The 10,415-nt window shown below is 37.8% G+C and overlaps 1 protein-coding gene across 1 annotated transcript in view; it reads left to right on the top strand.

The window, feature by feature from the left end:
* Nucleotides 1-2,693: 2,693 nt before the first annotated feature.
* Nucleotides 2,694-10,415, top strand: part of LOC118776403 (semaphorin-4D-like) — a 67,523-nt gene continuing 59,801 nt past the window's right edge. Inside the window, exon 1 of the mRNA XM_036526741.1 lies at nt 2,694-2,742. The gene's annotated coding sequence lies outside the window, so the exon portion shown is untranslated. The remainder of the gene's footprint in view (nt 2,743-10,415) is intronic.

Below are 10,415 nucleotides of genomic sequence, written 5' to 3'. Positions count from 1 at the left end.
ATGTCTGGCCCTCTTGTTAGCTTTGCAATATTTTGAAGTTTATGTAGGATCTAGTTCCCTCCTGGTTGAGGTGTACACCGACCATAACCCAATTGTATTCTTAGCCTCCATGCAGAACCAAAACCAACGCCTTATGTGCTGGTCGCTAATCGTGCAGAACTACTATCTTGAGATCCGCTACAAGAAGGGTTGTGACATTGTATTGGCGAATGCCTTATCTCGTACCTGAACCATTGCTTTTTTTTTTTGTTGTGTCTTGTACCCTGACTTGGTGTTCTTTGTTTGTTCTGCGGGGCAAGTTTGTTTTTGTGGGTGGGGGTGTTACATGCGGCGCACTGTACGTGTGGGGTCTGGGCCATCTGCATCTTGGTTTTCTTCCCTCTCTCCTCTCTCACTACTCCTGACGCAGGTATCCCGCTGCGCTGCGTCTCGCCTCCTCGTTATGGCCCGGCCAACCAGAGACAGAGCGCCACAACTTAAAGATACCGGATTCTTAGAGTGATCTCTCGCTAATCTGATCCTTTGTGTTTTTTTCGTCATTTACGATTTACAAACTTGCCCCTACCGTGTTTAACCTTGCATTGTTTACTGACCTCGATTCTGGATTGTGTCTTGGTTTGGTTGCATTCGGTTGTCGTGGGAGGACGGCAGGTAAGGTGGGGATCCCTGTGTTCACTTTTGTTTAGCGGTAGGTTAGAGGCGGGTGCCACCTTTGAACGTTTTGTTTTCAGGTAGTTAGTGTCGTTAGGTTTTTGTTTGTCTCTGCCACCCTTTTGTAGTCAGTTGTATGTTTTGGGTGAAGGTGTTTAGGGCTGTTTCTGTTTTGTTCTTTTTGTTGGCACCGTCTGTTCTCCTTTCCCCTTTCCCTGTGTAAATCTGTTATTGTAAATAGCTTTGTAAATATTTTAAATATATCGCACACCCTTATATAATTGCTCCCGTGTCTGTGCGTTTTTCCGTCTCTGCACCATCCAAGGCAGCGGTGGTTGGTTGTTTTCTTTTGTGTTGCGTCCCTCACCCATACCCCTGGACGCCATTGGGGACCTCTGGGACGTTAACACGTACAAAAAAAATATTGTAACAGTTAACGAAGTTACCGTTAGGTAACGGTATGTTGTACCGCCACATTGGAGCTCGACAACACAACATTAGACATAAACTTAACAAATGTGACCTCAATTAACATCAATACAACTCTTTTAAATTTATGTCAAGTTGAAAAATGAGCTATTTGTTGTTGACAACACAGTAACGTTACTTAACAGACAATGTCAGCACTCCAGAGCAGCTTTACAAAATGATCCATCAGCCACCAGCAGAGTGGCACGTATTTATCACGCTGTAGAGTAGAATTTTCACTGCATGCCTGCAGAATTTTACTTTCTTTTAACTCCACCATTACAGCGCCTTTACTCTCCACAATGTTGAAAATACTCACTCTGGGTTTAAATAAGTCAACACTGAAATATTAACACCCAATTTTTTACTGTGCATGTTTTTTTGGCCTCTTTCTTCAAATGGCAATGCATTTTGCAATTGGCAATTCAATATGCAAAGTGGCAATGCAGTCCTCAGTTCAGTTTGATTAAAAATTAAAATTAAAGTTCAATCGACTGCATTTCATATTGCTGTTTTTTGACCTCTGTATTCAAATGGCAATTCATTTGCAATACAATATGTACAATGCATTTTGCAGTACAATATGATGATTTATAAAATTAAATAAAAACAAAAATTGAAAAATCCTAAGCCACTCAGCATTATCAAACCACCAGTAAGGCTTACATTTTTGTAATGATATAAAGTCAACTTAAAGAAAATGAGTCAATGGAGCAAACTGGAATTATATCACCAATACTTAAAATGCTCCAAAAATTTAAGTGCACTCAAAACAATTGAGTTATTACTTCAACAATTCATTTTTGAGTTAGGGTAAATTGATGGGAATGACTTTTCCAAGAGTAAGTTATGTTAACTTCTTTTATTATATATAGACAAGATATACTGTTAGGTTTTACAGTGTTTTGATAACTGGCCCTTGAGCCTGTGTGATAAGAATCTGTACCTTAAACCCACAATTAATACTGGTCAAATATGAACAATACTTGTAAATGAGAATGTATGCACATGTAGATCAAACACACACCACTACTCATTGATATGTATAATACTTTGCTATGTAATATAGAAATAGTTCTTGATAAGGTGTAGGAGTACTACATCATCCATAATGACAGGACAGTGTAACCTAATACTGTTCAGTTAACACAGTCCTTTAGAAGCTTTATTCAGTAGTCTGAAGTCTAGTGATTCTGAAGAATAGATCCTTTTTCCTTCAAATTCAATATTAACCTGCTAATAAAATGCAAACCTACCAAATAAATGCAACAATCCATTGTTAACATATGTAGCAAACAAGTATATTCTTTGGCTATAGCCATTAAGCCCATGATTTAGAGGCATCTAAAATAAACCCCCCCTATTATGAGCGTGAAACAATTGACAGATCTCCTGGACCGTGTGGATGTGCATTATCAAGCTGCACGTGAAATATTCTCATGGGCAGACCTTTACTGTTTAATACCCTGTCCAGTGTTCCTCCATAACGACTTCATTGACTCCGTGGGAAAGGATTTAACGACTGAATGCAGCCGTCATAGTGAATACCAAGTTCTTAATCGTTTGCACCAGGAACGGTGCTTTTACTCCTTCCAGGAGAGGGAACACATTTGCCTTCATCTGGTGAGTTTTTCCATGTGTTTAAATAAGATAAAGTATGTTACAGACACCTATACAAAAAGTTGTGGAATTTTATCCCCGACTTTTTCAGCATGTAGTTCCTACAGTAGCAGCAGATGCTGCGTGAATGTGTTGTCGTGCGCGCAGGACACCGAACCTTACACTTGTTAAATAGGGGGATCCATGTTACATTGTTGCTTTTAAGCATACAGTCCACCTGTTGACGGCATATGTATGTTCCTTTTATAGTGGACATTTGGCATGCCTATATCAGAGCACCTAAGACTTAACCGATATTTTCCGTGCTGCAGAACAGAGTTTGATCGTTACTGTAACAATGCAACGACCTAGTTAAACAAAGTCAGCGCTAACCCAAAGCTTTTGTGGTTTCCATTGCTTTGTATAAATCATCATTGTATTATTTGTGCAAAACAAATGCGATCTTGTGTAGCACGTATATACTAAAATAAAGCAGTCGCACAATTAGTGGACTGTGGTAAGTGGAGGAGTGCACTACTTCATTTCGCATTCCTCCCTAACTATTCTTCCGTATTCCTATGTCCTAGCGAGTTGAAAATAATATCAAGAGACTACAGCAAAATTGCTTTATTCAGATTTTTTTTTTTTAATTATGTATTTATTAGACCTGTATGTCATTTATTGATAACAGCAGTACTTTAAAAGAAGGACATTCCCTGGACAATTGCAGCATATGAGCAGGGTTAGCATTATTTTTCTGGGTGAATGCCATTGTTTAATTTTTAAATTTGTACTCATCTTAGACCTTTTCATAAGACACAGCCCTAGAGACTGTAGTCTGAAACCATGACAATGTAAGTCATGGCTTTTTGGTTGCATTTGAAGGTAATTATACTCTCTTGGTTCAGTACATGTTGGTCTGTATTATCAAAGAGTTCTTGGCTGAAATAAGGTGCTGTCATAATTGTCTTCTTCATCATCATCATCATCATTATCATCAGCATCTATAGCAGCTGTAAAGCATCCACTGAGGAAAGACAAGGATGTCAGACCCAAGTAAGTCTTGGGTATTGTTTACTCTGAGATTCACAATTTACCAGTGGCCATTCATCATAGCAGAGGCATTTATTTGTTAAATGATGATTATGATGATTCATGGAGGTTTTTAGAGCTTGTGACTCTTCTGGCAAAAAGTCAATTTGGAATTGTCTCAAAGCTTTAAAACTGTTCTAGTCATGACTGGATGCATCAAACTCAGCATTTTTAGGAAAGGAAACATATCTTGGAAATTTACAAGGATTTATTTTGATGATATTGACTAACCAAAGCAGAGGTTGCATTTTTATAGATTTAATTAGATATTCCATAATGTCAACAACACAAACTAATAATTCTGTCTGTCATGGGATGAACATTGTGACATCCCTGCCTTAAATAATGGTACCAACGTCATTGTCTCAGTACCCCATTTATTATTTTAAAATGCTCAACTGTGTTATCCAACAATTACCACCAGGGGCAGCTGGACTCACAAAGTTTGTTCACCAAGACTACTGATAGTTTAAAGAGAACAGGTTTGTAGAAAAATTATTTCATAGTAATAAGCATCACTTGTTTATTCTGAATTCCTTATGTAATGTATAGGTAACTGCCAAAATTATGGAAACATCAACGTAAAGTGTATTAATAGGGCATTGGGCCACCACAAGCCATCACTACAGCTTCAATAGTATAAATTCTACAAGTGTCCAGATATCTTTTGGAGGGATGTGCCATCATAGCATATGGCCATTGCAGCCATAGCATATGGTTGATATCGTTTTCATACTCATGAAATCATTCAGTGACCACTTGTGCCCTGTTTGAGGATAGATATGCTTCACCACAGGATGAACATGATCACTCTGAAAGGCTTTGTATTTATTAGAGTTTACATTGCCCTTTAAGGGGTTGAATGGACGTTTAACCATGCCGGGTGGATGCACTCCACACAATAACAAAGCACTTTGGAAAACAAACAATTGGGCCCATAGGTTTCTTTTGGTGTGCACTAATCAGCTTGTTGAGAACAGAGGAGAGAAGTGCTCAGTAGACCACTGCCTGTGTTTTTTACACCGCTTTTCTCACAAATAGTGGGTTCTTGGTGTCCTGCAACCTCACCATAGTGTCCCTTTCAGTGAATTTCAAGGCTGTTCTTGACAAAACTGCCTTCTCATGCCCTAGATCAGTGTTTCTCAATCCTACTCCTGGAGCCCCGCTGTCCTGCATATCTTCTATCTATCTTTGCTCCAAACACACCTGATTGAAATGACTAACATGCTCTTGATTAAATCAGGTGTGCTCAGCTAATCAAAAGTGCCACTGATGAGTTCAGTCAGGTAGGTAGAGCAGGGAAAGATGGAAAACGTGCAGAGCAGGGGGGTCCCAGGAGCAGGATTGGGAATCAGTGCCCTAGATTGATACTTGTAGTTAACTGATTCAGAGTTGTTCTCCTGTTTTGCCTTGCATCTGGAATCAGTGCACAGGAATATGTGCTTTTGCCCACAGCTTTTGCCCCTAGCTGATGGTATCTTTCCCTCAGACTTTCATGCCAAAATCACCTTAACCACAGTTCCTGGTGAAACATCAGTAAGTTGAGTAGTCTTCGCCACTGAAGCTCTTGGAAAATGTACCCCAACAATCACCCTTCTCTCAAAGTCATTGAGATCTCTTTCTGTAACCATGGTAGTCAAAATAATGGGCAACTGGGCCTGCCCAGCATTTTTACACATATATTTTATACATATATATACCCTAAACATGGTGTCATTTTTAATTGCTTAATTAACTCATGAACCACACCTGTGTGGAAGCATCTGCCTTCAATATATTTTGTATCCCTCATTTACACCAGTGTTTCCTTTATTTGTGCATTGCAGACAGCAAATGCATGCCGTGCAGTGGGTTTTGGTCCCTTCTTGTGAGTTCGATTGCAAACCTGGTGCTGATGGAATTTTTGCTAATCTTCATTCTCATTGTGCTAGTGCTTCACCCTGTGTAGGAAGGTGAGGGTTAGTGATCAAAAATTTTATAGAGTAGTTGTGGATATTTGGGGTACAGTGGTGTTTGGCACAGTACAGCAGAGCATTTTGCCTTTGAGACTTGGTGCACTGTCTCCAGTGCTCTGTCTACCTTGACTACCATCTCCAGACACATTAAAACATTATTTTAACAGATATGTCATTAGCATCACCATACCATTTTAATTTTTTTCAAAATATCAAATATTTGTTCAAATAAAATTTTTTTCATCAGAACATTGCAAGGATTGTTGTGGACATGTACTAACATATAAACCAAAAACAAAAACAGTTGAATAGAACTGTACAAACATGTTAAAACTATTTTAAAATCAACAAACCCAGATATGTGTCTTGTACAGAGTGGCTGTTGTAGTAGAACAATAAGCGAAAAAAGGCATGTCAGATCTAATTCAGACTGTAGCCTTGTTGTGGTGGGCAGATGACTGGAGCCATTCAAAAGTACAAATGCAGCATGTTTAACAATTCAGTGCAATCTATGTTAATATGCTTGAATATGTACCTCTCTGCACAATAGTTTTAAAACCTGGTAGTTCATGTGGTTCATGGTTTTCTTTCCACTGACAGGCATTGATACAGAATGATTCTGCAAATGTTACTTTTACAACAGTTGTTACCTTTCCTGTCATCTTCCCCCAACCGTGGTCAGGACATAAAGGGAAGCCTCTGTGTGCAGGCTTCAGGGCCAAAGTGCTAGCCGCTCGGGTAGCCAACTCAGGGTAACTTCCCAAAACTTTACTTTAACTCCCTGCAGCCAGCAGCAGAAATGACTCTAGCACTCTGTGGATCACCTTGAGGCAGAGTGGCTTTATTGCCGTGAAACAAACATAGTCCAAAACAAAATATTTGCTTCCCAGCACAGCTCACTTTCTGCCATCTTCCAAATTACTTTCTTTCGCATGCATCCCTGCTCCAGTACTACATTACCCATGATGCATTGCTCTTAAAGTACCCATGCTACATCTTGCAACACAGTTCATGGTTAGCAAACCCAGGTGGCCTGAATCTACAGCTTGTGCATTGTTGATTAATATTAATTTTGAAATGCTCTAGTTCAAACTATGGTGGATAGAAAGGGTGCAAAGGCAGTCTACTAAGGTCCTGGGCTACTGTGATGTGATCTGGGAACTTGCTATGCACACTGTGGTGTATTTTTAAATGGTCAGTTGTGATGGTCCCTGGCAGGTCAGACCAGTGACATGATGAACTGCACCTATTGAGCACAGTGAATCAGGCATATCAATGTCACAGTAGAGGAAGCTTCTCAACTGGTACTATTCACCATTCATTGTAACCCGTAATGTTTCTGTGTGTATTCCAAACCCCTCCCCCCACACCATTAACATTTTGATTGAACATCATTGAACACTATATAACCATAATTATGTAATTATGAAGTTCACCTCCTCTCGTACTTCTCCAAACTGCGCTACCAGTTTTTTCCATATTTTTGAAATTTCACTTGAAGTTAAGAGCTGAGGTGTTCATGTGAATTCCCTTTTTGGCTTCAAACAACTCTGACTTTTATTGCCAAATATTAGCTTGCTATTCCTCAATATCTGCTGTATGCTAAGAAGAAATTTGTTTGTATGAGTCTTACTGAACAGTGAAACATCCCACAGTTTTATCATCCAAATGAAAATATATTCATCTAATACAATACACAATATATATAAGAAAATTTATTTGTATGTGACCAAAGTAAATAAAGAGATTTAACAATGTTGATAGTAATGAATTTGCATTTGTAATATCACACAAAGTACTTGAATTTCAAAGTACACTAAATCAAGGCCAACAAAAGTCTTTAAATGCTATCCTTCTGGGAGTATCCTAGCAACCACTGCAGTGAATGATGTAGGGCCTGATTTACTTGTTTATTGTTCAGCCTGTACTGGTCCGTGCTGGAGCACAATTGTTTGTCAGCAAGAATGACGCATGTTCTGACATGGAAGCAAAGTAAATGGGGAAATTTCACATTTAACAGTTTCAAAACAATACCCACTTAAGATTCATGTTGATTGTAGTCTGTGCTATTCCTCTACACTGAGTTGTACACTGAACTGTAAATTCTGACAAGATAAAGCAAAACCTGTTCTGAGAAATAACTTTAAATGTTGTTCTGATGTTTCAGTTTGTCAGAAAAATGTTCCTAGAAAAGTATCCCTGTCCTTGATTATTGCTGTAGGTGTGATTACTTTCCGGACAGCAATTCTCAAAATTAGATGATTGGATAATACTGTTGAACATTGCTATTATTATTATTATTATTATTATTAATAATAATAATAATAATAATAATATTGTCTGTCAACTGAGAAACTAAAATCTAAATACAACGATCTTGAGACTTAGATCGAGAAGGATGTGGAGAATGTCCACAGAAATTATACCAGTGGTTATAGGAGCTCTAGGTTATAAGTAAAATTAATTGTAAAAAAGTCTTGGAAAAAATTATCAATAAGATTCCAAGCAACATCAACATCCAAGATCCTACATTTTGTGGAGGGTGCTCTCCATTATGTGAAAGACAATCTATCCTATAGCACCCAATGACCATTGTTTGGACCCCCAGTTCTATAGATGTATGTTTATTATTAATATTAATAATAATAATTAATAATAACAATGTATTTGTTTAATTTTAAAGTATATTACACATAAAAAATTGTTTTGAACGTATATATTCATTTTTACCACCTGTAGAGATTCCGAAAATATGTACATTAGTATTGATTGCACAGGGAAGAGGCTACAGTGCTATGAATATTAAAGAAGATAATGGTCATTCCTCCCTCATTCTGTGAAACAGACAAAATGAGTTTGAAATTCAATACTTTTGACAGAGGAAACAGATACTCTATAATGTGTGAAGATGGGACTGAAAGCAATTGACAGTCAGGGGAAAAGTAGCACAATCCTGCCAAAACCTTTTTGTGTTCAAAGGCATGCTTGAGTTTAGAGTGGACTAGCTTTCAGCATAATATGGTAAAGTGCTCTGATGAAAATCCAATTTGGGCCACATGAATTAGAAATGGAATGACATCTTCTAGGAACAGAAAAAGTTTTTTTTTCTCTCAAATATCTTGCAGTTGTTATTTAACACCAATTAAGACCAAATCAGAAAGATGTGGAATGACAGAGCTTACAAAAGCAATTATACCCTTCACATCCTTATTACAAAAATGTTAATTGACATTAACAGCTGGCCAGTTGCCTGGGACAACCATATTTCACCGATCAAAAGGTTTTGAGAACCATTTCCTGTTGTCCGGTTGCAGAGCTTGTAAAACAAAAATATGTTAATTAAGAAAACTTTTCCTCTTGAAATAAAACAGTTGCTCTAGTCATTGTCTTGCAATGGTGGTTCATGTTTACAATCTCTCACCATGTAAAAAACCCAACAATAAAATATAGCTGCAGGGGGCCAAGCACTTGAGAAATTTCTGTGAAGCAATGATGATTTTTTTTTTGGGTATATTTATAGCTTTATAGTGCAACTATATATTTAGATTTGGCCAATACTTTAGGGCTGTAGTTTTGACATACTGATCAATGCACAGTTTCATCCTTGGGATTTGGGATTTGGGATTTATTACCTTTTTTGTGAAAAGCTACACTCACATGCAAGTTTATTGGCTTACTGCAGACATATTTATCATGTAGCAGCTTTCGGTATGAGAAGAGAATATGTTAAGGAACAAATCAGTGCAAGTGTGTATTGATACATCAAACGGTTTCAGAGGAATCTTTTAAGCTTTTTTGATTCAAAATGGCAGAAAATCCAAGTTTAACCAAATTTGGTAAAAATAAATAAATAAATTAATTAAAAAAAACTATTTTTCCAGAACTGAACTGAAAATCAATGGAAGAACAGCAAATGCAATAGGGGGCCTACACACCTGAGGTGCTTGTAGTAACAAAGCCCGCAAATACCATAGGATGCCTACCCAATAAAATGAATTAATAAAAATAATAATACAACCAGCAAATGTAAAACAATAATTGTCAAAATTGTCTTTTCCTGCCTAAAACCTGATAGTACCTATTTTCGTCCAGAAAAAAAACATTGTGGCATTCATAAACTTTATGAACCCCATGTGTGAAATTCTAACTGCTTAATCTGGCAATTTTGTAATTGATAGTACTGCTGTCAATCAATACATGAACACTGATTGGAGCAGCCAAAATATCTCTGATCCACCTCCCTGTGAGCTGTGTATCACTTTTGATTTTCACATACATTTCAATAAGGCTACTGCTGTGTTGGTTGCTTTGAGGTTTTAGATTTGAGGCTGAATTGCAGCATCTTCAAATCAACCAAGCTACAAGCAGGAGCAAGCTAAGATGCTAGCTGGCAAATGTGCCCATTGTTTGCTGCAAGAGGGGTGGCAGAGAACTTTTTAGTGTATTTTAAAACTGGAGAAATACCAGATGACCGGAAACATAGCAGTGTAGTACCTATCCACAAGAAAGGAGACCAGACTGATCCAGGAAATTATAGGCCTGTCAGCTTAACTTGTATCACATGTAAATTCCTGGAGTCCCAAAGGGCCTTTGCTATTCCTTAATATATAGGGACGGCTGGTATAAATGGGCTAACAGGGCTAAGCCCTC

Source organism: Megalops cyprinoides, chromosome 4, assembly GCF_013368585.1.
Source record: "Megalops cyprinoides isolate fMegCyp1 chromosome 4, fMegCyp1.pri, whole genome shotgun sequence".
Lineage (NCBI taxonomy): Eukaryota > Metazoa > Chordata > Actinopteri > Elopiformes > Megalopidae > Megalops > Megalops cyprinoides.
This window is presented reverse-complemented; position numbering and strand designations above follow the sequence as displayed.